This window comes from Girardinichthys multiradiatus, chromosome 4, assembly GCF_021462225.1.
Source record: "Girardinichthys multiradiatus isolate DD_20200921_A chromosome 4, DD_fGirMul_XY1, whole genome shotgun sequence".
NCBI classification, from domain to species: domain Eukaryota; kingdom Metazoa; phylum Chordata; class Actinopteri; order Cyprinodontiformes; family Goodeidae; genus Girardinichthys; species Girardinichthys multiradiatus.
The window spans coordinates 29,147,500-29,160,512 of record NC_061797.1 but is presented as its reverse complement, the minus strand read 5'-3'; the positions used below and the strand labels follow the sequence as shown (position 1 = coordinate 29,160,512).

At 39.6% G+C, this 13,013-nt stretch overlaps 1 protein-coding gene across 1 annotated transcript in view; it reads left to right on the top strand.

The window, feature by feature from the left end:
- tcf12 (transcription factor 12) overlaps positions 1-13,013 on the top strand; it is a 78,105-nt gene that overhangs the window by 19,926 nt on the left and 45,166 nt on the right. The window lies entirely within an intron of this gene.

The window sequence follows — 13,013 nt, the reverse complement described above, 5'->3', positions numbered from 1 at the left end:
ACACACATGTAAGGCACACAATGCATCTGGTAGAAATGCTGAAAGGCTCACTTGGATACAAGATGTTCCCCCCCCCACCCCCCACCCTCTTAAACCCACCCTCCCTTTTCTGCATCTTCCTCTCCCTCCTTCTGTGATGACCCTCCCCCAGGGTGTGAGTCACACCATGAGCATAGCTTTCCATCATATGAAACTCTGTCCGAGACATCAAATCTGCCATGTGTAGGGTCAACGATTGCTTAAAATATTGGTTTTTTTGCATCAGGATTAAAGATTTTTAACTAACACGTCATTTTCAGTTAAGGTTTTTAAAGTTTGTTGTTTTCTTCCAATGCTACCAAATCATTTTATTTTGATGCTGTTGGATGGTCTTTCTTTAAAACTACTGTTTTCGTTTTTAGTCCTGGTCAAAAACATTAGCTGGCTTCTCCCCTCCTTACATTTTATTACTGAGGGACAATATGCTCAGGCATTACGGCAATTAAACGCTGAATGTTATGGGGCATCCAGCATCACTGGGATGTGTAACCACTTGACACTTTTATGGCTAACTACGTCTCATTATATGATGGCCCTAAAGACTAGTTTCCAACCACAGTGATTAGTTCACAAATGGCCGCTGCTGAATTGAACTGAAATGTTATCTCTTGTAAGTGATCACATGACTGCTTCAGCTGTGCCTCTAATCTTCTTGGTGGCAGCAGGTTAGTGATGCGATCTGTTGCTGTGATATGTCAGGTCTCGACAGCATGATTGTAAACTTTGTATTGCCTTTCCGTATCTCAGGCTCAGGATTCTGCTGTCTTATTAAATAGTTTGCCACAGTAGGATCTGAGACTTGCATTAATCATGTATTTTTTCTGTGTTTTTATTAAATTTACCCTGAAATGTTATTTCTCAGCAGTGCTCATGGTAGCACAGACATGGTGTATTAAAATGCTGTTGCACCGGCTGGTCGGATGTGTTTTAAGCAACGGTTTTTGTTACCACAGAGGAAGTGATATTTCCATTAAGTCAGCCCGAACGGCTTTTGGAACTTTTAAATAAATTGTTTCAAATCCGAAGGCATCTCCATGTCTGTTTGTGTTGCACACTCTACTGCAGCAAGCTGTTGATTCAGATGTTTGTAAGCCTGCACTGCTCACCACATCCAGATTGATTGCTAAGTAACTGCTCTACCACCCACCCAGGATCAGTTATGCAGAAAACACCCCAGAAACTTTGAAAATTGACCATTTACCGGCAAAAGTGTGCTTGGTGATGCAAACCTCCTAGGGATACTTCCTACTTCCTGCCTCTATTCAGTGTATCCTTCCTGATGGGAAGTCCCCGATACAAACCTAAAAGACGTGGTGTTTATCAACCCGGTAAATCAGAAGTGGCCTTTGTTTTTATAAAAAAGAGGCCCAAAATAGAAAATTCCTCTGGAAAAAATGCAAAAACAGACTTAATTTCGCATGTAATTCAAACACGTTTTAGCATTGCCTTTCTTCTTGCTCACATTATGGAAGTCACAGGCAGGCATGGGCAGTTAGTTTATAAAGATCTCTGGAGTTTAAACACAGATAAGATCAACAAAAAAAATAACTAAACATAATAAAATCCTTATTTTCGCATTTAAGTATATCTTTTCTAAGCTATAAATCTAAATATGCATGGGAATGTAATTGCGTATCTAGTCCTTACATTATCAGCTGTATACAGCATTGCATACAGTTAGTTCAGACAAACAGGGAATTTCTGTTTTACGAATTAGATTCATGTTTCATTTCAGTATAAAATCATACATGTTATGCTTAGTTTGCATTATTCCCCTGAAAAGCTTAATAAGGGGAGATTGCGGGGAAAAAGGGTTTTTTAATTGAGGGCTGAGTATCCAGTGATGATGCTGGTCTCTCAGCAGGGCTGCGGGTTGGAGGACATTATGGATCAACCGGTCCTGGCTTCACATGTATCTTTCCTCCATCTACCTGTGCTACAATCCTCTTACTGGTTTGCTCTGTATACGCTGCAGACTACCCGGCAGGTGGCAGGCACAATGTTCATGTACACAGAACATCAGAAACATTCTTAGTCACCTCCATGTGAAACTCTGCTGCTTAACTGGTTGTAACAACAATAAACAAGCCACTCTTGATGCTTCAGAGCTATTCTGCAAGTGGATTTGCAACACATGTCCTGCAAATTTCTAGTGAGTCGTCACACATACTCAGAACGCCTAATTATAAGAAATGCACCAATCGGGCTTTTTCTGGCCGATGCCGATTGTTGTTTTTCTTTAAGGTCTGATCTGTCTTCTATTTCTAAGGACTGTATCACATAAAATGGCAAAGTTGTGCTGCAGCTTCTTTGATAGATAAAGTATTTTCAGATCCAACAGAAAATTAAGGAATTACAAGATAATTCCCATTTATGCTTCCTTTGTCCAATTTTTGTTTAAATCTCTGGAAATTATGTATTTTTTTTTCTTTTTGATGCCTTACATCAAAAATATAGGAAAGAAATGTCAGATTTTCCTGAACACAGAACTAAGAACAAATCAAGAGATATTTAGCCAATTCTGATCTCTAGCCAGTTTATTGGTGGATATCTACTAATTATTAATGTTAGTGCCCAGTACAGACATTTGTCCTGTCAGAGGTCATGAGTAACATTCATTGCTCTGGTGAATTACAGCCACACAGTCAATTCTTAATATTCTCAACTTAAATCAAATCTTAGTTCAAATAAAAATCTTTGTTTAGGCGCTCAGTCCTCTTCCATACAGGCATTTACCACTATCCAAAGCCCCAGGTATGTGCCTAACAGCACAAGATTTAAGCTGTCTTTAATGGAGTAAAGTTATTGCTTGTGTTATATTTATAAAGACTGAGGAAAGAAAACTGCAAAAGTAGTCTTATCAGTGCTTCACTCGAGGTCTTCTGCAGGTCCTAGTAGGTGTTTGGCCTCGATTTACTTGTTCTAATTATTTAGCCACAGGGATGGCCAAGTGTTCATAATACTGACAAGAAATGGTTACATCTGATTACCCGCTGAGAGTTTCTTCTGGTGGTGTCAGCTTGAAATGGAGAAGTCAGTGGGGAAGGCTCATTTCAGGCAATCTGGGCAATTACCTCAGGCAATGAGCTACACCTGACAGAGCTGCACTTTGCTCATTTAACTCACTTTATATTGTGAGGGTAACCCGCTACTTTTGGCTTATGCCATCAGGTTTCTCTGTTTTTCACTCAGGATAGAAAACAAATAGATTTTAAATAAAATAAATTGAAGTTGCTATATAGGACTGAAGAATATTTCAACTATCATTAGTTACAGTTGTTATTGAACTGTATAGAACATTTAAACTGCATATAATTCTTGAACCTAATCCATTCCAAAAGCTTAAAAACATTTTATTCATAGCTTGAAAAACGCTCTAAATGTGGATTTGTTATGACTGTTTCTTTATGATTTGTCACTTTCCAGAATCAAACATGTAGGAAATCCACACGCAACATGTTCAGAACTAAGAGCTGATCAATCCTTCCTTCTATTTCTTTCATCACTTCCGGAAAATAACTTTGTCCTTCATCATTGTAAAACCAAGCAAGCTTTCAGTGGAGCGCCTACTGCTTAGCTGGGAAGGTTTTTGCATTCATTCTTTCCAGCCATGTGCCTGAGGGCGTGATATTACAACTGCTGAGTTGTTGTTTAATACTCACGTTTCTCTGGCCTGCTTCATATCTAGCTTTCATACAGCTTTAGTCTTGCATAAAAGCTAATCAGCTTAGAGCCGTCATCACCACACGCATACAGCCACCTACATAGTGCTAATGTGGCTGTAGACGTACACGTGTGACCTTAAAAACACTACCTGACTGGTATTGCTTAATTTAGAAGCTGCCTCATTAAAGTTTGTCACCCCAACTGATTTACATTGAACCTTACATGCACTGTCTGTATTTGTAGATTTAAACACCCCATATTTTAGTTTATTACCACAGCAATAACAGAGTTGTTTCAAGAAATTCTTCTTGTTTTGATATTAACAACAAGAAGCGCTGCATGTTGGTGTTTTCTGTCTCCATATACTTATTTTAGGGCAATAACAAAACGGTTAAACAGCAAATTATGCATAAACATAAAGTGCTTTTTGCTTCCCGAGGCAGTTCAGTACAGTACAGTACAGCAGGATTCCTTCGCTGATGATGCTGCTTTAATGAGCTGATTTGTTTTTGACTGTTATTTATCTAATAGTTTCAGTGCTGATGTGATGGTTCATGTAAATAAGCAATAAACTGATGCTACAGGAAAGCACTGGGAACATTAGGATACAAAAGGTGAATATCCTCTAATTTTGTTGTGTTTTTATGTAGATGGAGTATGACTTAGAGAGTGAGTTATTAATGTGCAGAAAATATGATTAAACTCACAGTTTTCAATTATTTTCAGTTGTTTCATTCCAGCAGGAGTGTCAGTGGGTAAAAAATGTGTTTATAATCTGGCTTTTTATCTTGTGATAAATCATACACCACTGTGTGGTTGTGTCCTGTCTGCTCTCAAAGATTTGCACCATATTAGTGCTGAGGATTTTTTGGTCTACAAATTGTGTTTTCAAAAAAATGAAATTTATTTTTTTATGCCTTGGTCGTTTTCTGTGGCATTTCTTTTTAAGATTAATAAAAATAAAAGCCCATTGATTCTGCATTCTGCACAGGCCAGTCCATTGCAGATTCCCCTCTCGCATTTTCCTTTTCCACTTAATTGATCCCTAAAGCTCTCCGCGAGGTGCCAAATTCCACGTCACACTGGCATCCCCCGTGTGTTTTTACTGGGGCAGGTGTCATCCGCTAATGCTTAGTCCCACAGGAGAGCATCCCCAGACCCAGTCTGTGATTGTGGCCAGGTGCTGTTCAGGTCTGCACTCAGTTTCCAGTGCAGCGTGGGTCACAGGTGCTGCCAGCGCAGCATCCTCTTACCGCTGCTGCTCATACCCACACACATTTACACCGTGGTAGTACATTAGTACATGGTGAGATATTTATATATATATTGTCACACACGCACACACACACAGACAAACGTGCATGTGCAGTGTACTGACAGACATAATGTAAAATGAGATATAAGCAGAGGAAATGAGATGTGTGCAGTACTGATTAGTTGATGTAGCCAGTCATTATGTAGAGATGCTGGGTGTGCTTATCTGTTACTGTGGTCAGTGAAGCGTGAAGAGCCGAAGATGAGCTGAAAGGGCGAAAATCTCATTTCTCCTTCCCCGTGCTGCCCATGCTTCCCGCACCGCCTCTCAGCCCATCTTGGCCCTGCCCAGCCCTTTCCTCCCTTCCTTTGGTCGTGGCCCCCCGGTGTGAGGCTGGCGAGGCTGACCAGCTGTAGAGGATCAGCTGTATACTGAGAAAAGCCCCAAGGACCGGTTTTCTAAGAGGATGGAGGAGCAGGAGTATAGCCAAGTTATGATGACATAACCAGTCTTTCAGGAAGCAGCTGCAAGGATCAGAGCACCATGCACTGTACTCAATGAAATACCACGATAATTGGAACAATGTCTTTATGCAGCTTGTTTGAGTCTCTTCTCAACACATTTGGAAACTTTTCTAAAGGAAAGTTGCAGTTGTAAGGGAGGGTCAGACAGCTTTTGTAAACTTCTGTGTATAATTGCATATATGTGTCTGAAGATGTTAGAAAAAGAGACCATTTCTTTCTTCAAAGAACTTTTCTGCTGAATGGTGCTTGAAAATGTTTTGCTGAACCTCATATCTAGATCTGAGATGGACCGTGGTTCTGCATTCCTACCTCTAAAGTCTGTCTCTCTTCTCTTTTGCTCTCTTACCCTCCCTGTTTTCTGTCTCGCTTCATGCTGCTTACAGCCGCAGCCAGTGAGAATGTTGGAGCTTATTTGATACAAGTTTAGTACTAAGAGAGAAACTATTCATTCAGAGATGTCGGGGGCGGTAGGACAATTTAGGGCTGGTGAGATTAGCAGTGGACTTGGTCTTTTGATAGCATCATTAATTCAATTCAAATTCAAATTCAAAAATACTTTATTAATCCCAAAGGGAAATTAAATGTTGTTATAGCTCATATTATGAAGGTTTCTTCAAAGAGCCGTTGTAGATGCTGATGGCTGTGGGCAGGAAGGATCTCCTGTAGCGCTCCGTCTTACAGCAGATCTGAAGAAGCCTCTGACTGAAGACACTCTGTTGTTGTAGGACAGTCTCATGAAGAGGATGCTCAGGGTTCTCCATAATGTTCTTCATTTTATGAAGAATCCTTCTTTCCACAATGATCTCCAGAGGTTCCAGAGGAGTCGCCAGAACAGAGCCAGCCTTTTTTATCAGCTTGTTGAGCTTTTTTAAGTCCCTGGTTCTGATGCTGCTTCCCCAGGAGATGATGGTAGATGGTAAACTGCACACAGTAACCGCATTTTATCATATTTTCCAATATATTGATATTTATTGATGTTGTCATGGAACAAACAGTGGAGAAATTAGTAAAAGTAACAATGCCAATGATACAACCAGTTATTAATTAAAAATGTTCATTGTCATGATAATTCAAAATTCTTGTCATGATCAGGCATTTTTCACAATAAATGCGATAAATTCCCACCCTTACCTTAAGATACTTAAAGATAAGATGCTGGCTTTTTTCAGTGGCTCCCAGTAAATTAGAATATTATTGTTCAGTAATTTTAGTAATTCAGTTCAAAAACTGAGCCGCATATAATATATAGATTCTTTAAAACCGAGCAAAAAATTATAAGTGTTTATTTCTGTTATTTTTAGTTGGAAAAAAATTTAAATTTGGTTTCTCAGAAAATTTGATGGCATGAGACCAATGAAAGACGGTTTTGAATACATACATTTTTAGGTGAATAATGAACACAGAGGGAGCTGAACATAACAGAGGAAACTATAAACCGGGGGGGAAAGACTTATCCTGATCTAAGAGAATAAACTAAAATACACAGAGCCCAGAACACAAGAAATAAATAAGAAACAAAACACAAAGGAACAAACTAATATTGCAAAACCCTTATGTCAATAATAAACAACTGAATATGGCAAGACCATTGTAACTCATAAAGAACTCAGAAATTTAAAAAAAACGCAAACACAAATGAAAATCAAAACCCAAACACCCAGGTAAGACCCGTCTTACCTGGGCTCAGGAGAACAAGGACTGGACCATTGCTCAGTGGTCTGAAGTGCTACTTTAAGATAAAAGGGTATTTTATTTGGAAATCAAGGTCCCAGAGACTGGAGGAAAAGTGGAGATGAACACAATCCAAGCTGCTTGAGGTCCTCTTTAAAGTTTCCACAGTCTGTAATGATTTGAGCAGCCATGTCATCTGCTGGAGTTGGTCCAAAATGTTTTACCAAGTTCAAAGTTGGAGTAGCTGTCTACCTCATTCTTCCCTGTGCTGACCAGCTGTATGGAGATGCTGATTTCCTTTTCCAGCAGGACTGGATCCCTGCCCTCACTAACAGTACCAATACCTGGTTTAATGACCATGGGATCACTGACCTAAACTGCACCTGACCTAAACTGTACAGAGAATCTATGAAGTATTATCAAGAGAAAGACGAAAGACATCAGAGCTAACGATGCAGATGAGTTAAAGGAACCTCATTACCAGCCTAACCTTCCTTAACACCTCAGCAGAGCCACAGGCTGATCTTCTCCACGCTGCATCAATGCAGTAATTCATGGAAAAAGACCCCCGACCAAGTATTGAATGCATATACTGTACAAGAAGTGAGACACTTTTCAGCCAGCTGACATTTCAGTTTTAAAAATCATTTTTAATTGGCCTATGTTTGATTAAAATGTTTTGGAGAAATTAGATTTTGGGGCTTTATAAGCTGTTACCAGTAATCATCAAAATTAACACTAATAAATACTTGAAATTTGTATATCACTCTGTGTATTGTGATTGTCAATGATATATGTTTCAGTTTTTGAAAAATTACTGAACTATATGATTTTCAAATTTATTTCAATGCACCTGTATGTACGCCTGCTGCAATAAGCTGTTACAAATATATAACTTGACTTTCCTTGTTTTCTTTCCTCAAAGAGGATTTTGTTGTATAATGTAGGTGCTATCATTCTATTTTGTTCACCTAAAAAACAAAAAAAAACAGAAAAGCCTCTTAGCTTTTATTCATTAATAGTGCAGACGTCTGCTTGCATTTTTCACAAAAAAACATTTTATATAAACATATGAACCCAGCTCAAAGTGGGATGACAAATTTATTGTCCTATATTACCTGTACAAGGGGAGAATGCATAAAAATCACCTCCGACTGCAGCACATCAATCTTTCCAAGATGGAAACCTTGGAAAGGTTGAAGTTTGTAGTGTTTCTCTCTGATAAACCAAATGCTGTCAGCATATCACCATCTCAGCCCCATAGTGTTTAGGAACTTTCTTTCCCACCACTCTCTGACTCCCACCTTCATTCTTTTCCACAGTCACCACTGCTTGCCCAGACCTTCTGCGTCCATGCTGGGCGTACTGGCAAGCAAAATACTAGATAATGTTATCCTCGCCTCTTTTTGGACTGTAGTGGATTGTGATTGGATAATGAAATGCAAACATTTGTTTCGCCTTTACTCCCACTTGACAATGCCTGACATTTTCTCCTACGCTGGCACAGCCCCGAGAGTGTAAAGTGTGGGAAGTGTAGAGAGAAGCATGTTTCTGTGAGACTTGTGCTTTAATGCCAAGGATATGGGGGTGGTAAGGTAGATTTTTTTTTATCAACTTAAAACTAACAAAACTCTCTTCACTGGTTGCTCTAGTTTTTGCTCTCCCGCCATGCAATCCCCACATAGAGAGATAATCAAAAGATTCCCCCCCATCTGGCTGGTTCTTTGTTTTATTTAGTGCAGGCTTGTGCTCTTAAACTCCAGACTGCTCAGGGTTTCTGGGGGATTTCATGTAAGAAAATATGCCCACAGTGTTGTGAGTTGGATCAGCATTCCTAACCCATGTGTGCATCCTTCCTCGTCCTTCACCTCCTTTTGGCTCTCTGTTGTTTAGCTATTCAACAGTTGTTTGGCATCTAATACCAAACATTGACTCATTCTTTGATGTTGCATGCTGTCTTGATTCTAACAGCCAACAGGGAGACATTTCTGCAGCTTGTTAAACATGTTTTTTTTTTTAAGCAATATCACAACTTGACAAGGTGGATGGCACTGAGCTGGCATGTGAACGTGAGATGCAGGAGAGCGTATTGCAGCAGCATCCATTACAGTGTTGGTGCTCACATGTTGGGAGAGGTTATTAGGGAGCTCATCGCCTCTGTCCTCTGAGAGAATGGATGTGTGATTATGAAGTCATCAGCTTTGAACCAGCGTGGCTGCAGAGGGGCACCCCTCCTCGCGGGTCCTTGGGGTGCCATTGATTGGTGACCATGTGTTTGTGCCTGATAGACTGTGAAATGGTGTGTTGTTGCACGGCTGTGTCACACCTGCGTCCCACCAAAGTGATTGATTGGTTTGGTCATGTGGAATGTTCCCATCTGGTCCACAGTAATGCATTTTTTTTCCTCATTTGTGAATAACAAGCAATGGCAGGAGAAGAGTTGGGCTTGGAAGAAGGCAAAGGCCAAGCGAAAACATTTTCCACTGTCCACCTCCCCCATTCTTTTTTTCCTCCTTTTTACCGAGTTAGAAAAAATTCAAATAGGCCGAGCCGTGGCACCTGATAATCCCGGGAGGGGATAAACACAATCAGGAAATCCACTTCTCTTCTCTCTCTCTCTCGTGTAGAGATGGATTTTAGGAGAAAAACAAACTGTTTAGCTTGTATGAAGGGCAGAGCTCCTGATACTGAAAAACACATTAACTAAAATGTTTAATGTATGTGATTTTGCTGATTACGCAATCCTGTTTTGATTAGTAACCTGATTTATAAAGCCAATGGCGCTTATTTCCCCATGAGGCTAATCTTTCCTCTTATTCCTGTGTTCTTCCCAGTTTGATTTCTCTTAATCCCAGTCCCTTGCCTTTAATTGATCTATTCATTCCACCTAATGGCTAATTACACATCAGGCTGCATGAGCAGATACATTCATCATCCTAGTACGTAATAATCAGTGACATTTCAACAAAGAAAAAAAAAAAATGCAAATAAGAACTCATTAACATTTGCCCTTGCTGTTTTGAATAATGCCACATGCTGAGAGGGCTGTATGCAGAAATTGATGTCGAGCTCAGGGCAGCGTAGACATGTTTCCTTGGTGTTTTGTTGCTCTGCCGTGCTCCTCTTATCCCACTGTTGTTCCTAATACTGTGCTGCAAACATTCTTCCGACAGGCAGGGAGGAAGCTGATATGGTATGCTGGCCCCCCGCCCCCTTATTTCCTCATCCGCACTGACCTAACCTCTAACCCAGCCAGCTTTTATTTACAGTGGGGGAAAAAAACCCGATGGGAGGCATCAAACGGCTTTGACAGAATGGACGTACACAAACTCTTAAAAGGGAAACAAAAGGAGGCATGTTAAAAGGTGTGATGAAAAGGCGAACGGGTGAGTGTACATCTGATGTGTTCCTGTGCCGTCTCTGGTTGCCAGAGGAATGTATTAGTAACCATGGAGCTTGTCTAATTTTACTTCCAACGCAGCCAGACTGGCCAAATCCTGAACTTTATATGGTGGAGATCTCCCTGGCATTCTTCTCAGAATGGTAAACACAATAACATCAAGCTGTAGAACAACATAAACTGTAGTTTCTCGTGATTAAGTGCTAAAAAGTTTTCTCTTGGTTTTTTTGTGCACGCGGTAATGGTCCAATTACAGGAATAATGTTTTGCAGTAATGTGCCATGAATCTCATCCGACTAGAACATAAGCCCAGACATGAACACCAAACACATATTTAATGAGAAAAAAAGGAACAAGTGAGTTGGTGCATGGTGAGGTACATTTGGTTTCTACATTAAAAGCATTTCCCCATTCAGTATCATGTGTTTGTTTTCATGGTCTTGGCTTTCCTTGGAGCAAGGAAAATATGCTCATTTCTTTTGGATGGAAAAATAGGCCCTTGGAATGCATCTGAAAGGCAGTGAAGCACGCTCACTAATTGGCTAAGTTTTGTGGCGTTTTGTGGAATCGATCCCCAGGGATGGTGAGGTCACCGCCGCTCACATCATCAGAATAAAGGGCTCAACAGAACGCTATGCTATGCTGTTCTGCTGCTCTGTGATCAATAAGGATGCAATCTACGAATCACTGGCCAGCTTGGCTTTGATCTGGAAGGGTCTCTCTTCAAGCACTGTTGGTAAATCACCTCTGATGGTCAATGGGGTTTATCTGGACGCAGGATTTTCTAATCTGAGGTGCTATGGCTCTACACAATTGCTTTATTTCAAACAGATTTCTGGCCTTGTCTTTGTGGATCTAAATTTCTGTGAAATAGAAAGCAAATCAGACCACAGACTTTTGAAGACCACAATTTGTTTGTGGGGTTGTCACGATGTTAAAATTTTAAGCTCCATACCGATACTAAGTATTTTACTTAGTAATATCAATATTTGATACCATTTTCAGTTTTTAAAGCCAGAGGACTCTTTGTGATAAAGATCAGAAAAATATTACCAATTACAGAGAAAAAAAACTGATTTCAGACAACAGATTAAGTGGGACTTTCTGCAAACCTTCAAAATAATGCGTATGATTCATGTATATTCTGCACTCAGATTTTTATTCCTGCCCTGACGGCTGCTTGCAAGCTTTCCTTGAAGCCTGGCATGCTGGATGTGACCCTGATCGAAGAGCTTTAAGCAAATTTTAAATCTAATTAAAACAGCTTAAGATCTAAATTAAACAAACTTTGTTGTGTGTCATATGGGAAGGTATTTAATTGTTTTCCAGTTTTTATTTTGCTTTCAACAAAATTGTTTCCCAACCGGTTCTATTCTTGCTACATATTATATTTAGATTATAATAAAGTGCTATTTACAAGTGTATGACATGGTGATAAATATATACTCTGTTCCTCAGTGAGATGCCTCGCAAGCATACTAACACATTCACACCTTTGAGTGATATGCTAATTATCAGGTTCGCAGAACATTTTCATCTGAACTCATGAAATCTTTCCCCCTCATGAGATTAAATTTTCATTTGAACAGAGACATACTAAGTGATGGTAGGCTTCGTACAATTTATTTGATTGATTACGACTGCAGTAATTAAACCGTTTTAATCATGGTAGTTTTTGTATTATCTACCCATTCCTGATGTTTTAAGGATGGCCGTGAATTTTGCTTCCCGTCAGTCTGCCCGCTCGCAGTCTAATTAATAGTTCTCTGGCAGAAAAAGAAAAACACATGCTCGGTTCCTCATGAGGCTGCACTGAACAAATAGGCTTGCTCGAGACGTAATAATAACAATATTAGTGTCGCTCTTGTTGTGAGGCTGTGATCACACAGGCCTGTTCGGAGGGGGGAAAACAGCAAGCCTTTAACACATGTAAAAAGATACATTCTGCTTCTGTTTCTTCTGTTCTTAAAGTATAAACAAACTACTCTTTATGCGATGTGTTAAACCTCAACATCTACATCAAAACATGTTTAACATTTAACAAACATTTTGTTTTATCATTTGTTTTTTTTCTAATATTTCTCAGTTGAGCATCAGACAGGAGATTGTGTCTGAGGATGTTTTCTTTAGCTAATTTAGGCTCTCAGCTCTGGAAGTGACCAAACCAGCAGTATATTCCACTTCATGTTGTCTTTATACTCCAACAGCATAAATATCCATTTTCTTGAAATCTTGTGCAAATTTTTGTAAATCTTTGTAAGCAGGCGGATTTAAACATAAAGAAGTAAAGAGGAACCATAAATTGTTTTTTTAACAGTACATTGCTTTTCTTTGGTGCTGAATCCATTTATTTTACTGGTTGACCCATGAGAAAATTTTAAGCATCTGACTCCAGTCAGTTTGCCATGCCATTTACACTCCACCTTGGTATTTATTACTAAGATCTGTAGTAATTTCT